Here is a 2,463-nt window from a genome sequence, read left to right as displayed (position 1 = left end):
TCACCTGCCCCAGATGGTCTACTTCACCTGCGCCAGATGGTCTACTTCACCTGCGCCAGATGGTCTACTTCACCCACGCCAGATGGTCTACTTCACCTGCCCCAGATGGTCTACTCTTCACCTGCGCCAGATGGTCTACTTTTCACCTGCGCCAGATGGTCTACTCCACCTGCCCCAGATGGTCTACTTCACCTGCGCCAGGTGGTCTACTTCACCTGCACCAGATGGTCTACTTCACCTGCCCCAGCTGGTCTACTTTTCACCTGCCCCAGATGGTCTACTTTTCACCTGCGCCAGATGGTCTACTTTTCACCTGCCCCAGATGGTCTAGGGTGACCACCAGACCCCCCGCGATGACGTGTAGGGTGCGGTGGTGGAGGACATCCACCTCAAGGGTGACGGCTACGACGGGTGAGCTGTGAAGGAGCAGGAGCAGCAAGTGGGTGCACGTGTCGCGTACCAGAGGGTGAACATGTCGCCCGTCCCACGTCACTGCCTCTGCACCTCCCAACAGCACCGCATCGCCTGCACAGATTTCCCCCCAAAAAAATTTCCGAAATTAATGGCCATATTTTTAGCGCATTTCATTACCTGCACAGATTTCCCCCAAAAATTTCCGAAATTAATGGCCATATTTTAGCGTATTTCATTACCTGCACAGATTTCCCCAAAAAAATTTCCGAAATTAATGGCCATATTTTTTGCGCTTTTTCTCATTTATGGGAAAAATGCACTATTGTGCTCGTCATGTCAGTCTGTCTGTCCGTCCGTCTGTCCGTGACCTCAAATTTTCGTCGACGAGAAAATGCGCTCTCTGTCACTCACTGCAGTGAGTACCGAGTTATATTTTTGTAAGCAATGCCTGTGTGTTTTCCCAGGTTATAAATGAGACATTTTTGTAATTTCCTACAGATATTTCTCATTATAATGAAAAACAAACACGGTTAATGCACACCCAAGTAAAGAGTGTGAAGTAACCGGACACGAAGTAAATAAAACCGTCAGACTGAAGAAAAACAAACACGGTTAATACACTTCCAAAAAAAGAGTGTAAAATAATCAGACCCGAACTAAATAAAACCATCAGAGTGAATTTCAAGTTCTGAAGTTATTCTTTGATGGGATACGGCGGTATACGTTTTTGTTCATTAAATTAACGTGAAACTTGTACATAAGACGTACCNAGCAGTTAGATGCCGTGTGGTATATAAGTATGTGGTGCGAGCAGTTAGATGCCGTGTGGTATATAAGTATGTGGTGCGAGCAGTTAGATGCCGTGTGGTATATAAGTATGTGGTGCGAGCAGTTAGATGCCGTGTGGTATATAAGTATGTGGTGCGAGCAGTTAGATGCCGTGTGGTATATAAGTATGTGGTGCGAGCAGTTAGATGCCGTGTGGTATATAAGTATGTGGTGCGAGCAGTTAGATGCCGTGTGGTATATAAGTATGTGGTGCGAGCAGTTAGATGCCGTGTGGTATATAAGTATGTGGTGCGAGCAGTTAGATGCCGTGTGGTATATAAGTATGTGGTGCGAGCAGTTAGATGCCGTGTGGTATATAAGTATGTGGTGCGAGCAGTTAGATGCCGTGTGGTATATAAGTATGTGGTGCGAGCAGTTAGATGCCGTGTGGTATATAAGTATGTGGTGCGAGCAGTTAGATGCCGTGTGGTATATAAGTATGTGGTGCGAGCAGTTAGATGCCGTGTGGTATATAAGTATGTGGTGCGAGCAGTTAGATGCCGTGTGGTATATAAGTATGTGGTGCGAGCAGTTAGATGCCGTGTGGTATATAAGTATGTGGTGCGAGCAGTTAGATGCCGTGTGGTATATAAGTATGTGGTGCGAGCAGTTAGATGCCGTGTGGTATATAAGTATGTGGTGCGAGCAGTTAGATGCCGTGTGGTATATAAGTATGTGGTGCGAGCAGTTAGATGCCGTGTGGTATATAAGTATGTGGTGCGAGCAGTTAGATGCCGTGTGGTATATAAGTATGTGGTGCGAGCAGTTAGATGCCGTGTGGTATATAAGTATGTGGTGCGAGCAGTTAGATGCCGTGTGGTATATAAGTATGTGGTGCGAGCAGTTAGATGCCGTGTGGTATATAAGTATGTGGTGCGAGCAGTTAGATGCCGTGTGGCAGGCTGTGCGACTAGTAATATGAGGGCAAATTGATACACAACTTCTGCAGCGGCCTGCAAGACGCTGCAGCTACATATGGCGGTTAGCGGATGATGAGCTTGCGCGGTTTACCGAAAAACGCATTGCGCATCGCAAGAACGCACGGCTTTCCTTTCATTTCAAACTTGCGAGCGTGCATTAAATTTTAGGATTATTGTACTTGTAAAAGTTGTGGAGGCATAGCGGTTATTGATTGCTAGTCCCGCCTGCGCAGCGCGAGTCCCCGTGATTGCTAGTCCCGCATGCGTAGCGTGAGTCCCCGTGATTGCTAGTCCCGCACGC

The sequence above is a fragment of the Hyalella azteca genome, unplaced genomic scaffold (assembly GCF_000764305.2).
Source record: "Hyalella azteca isolate HAZT.00-mixed unplaced genomic scaffold, Hazt_2.0.2 contig16743, whole genome shotgun sequence".
NCBI lineage: Eukaryota > Metazoa > Arthropoda > Malacostraca > Amphipoda > Hyalellidae > Hyalella > Hyalella azteca.
The sequence above is the reverse complement of the archived record's forward strand: the minus strand, read 5'-3'. Positions refer to the sequence as shown.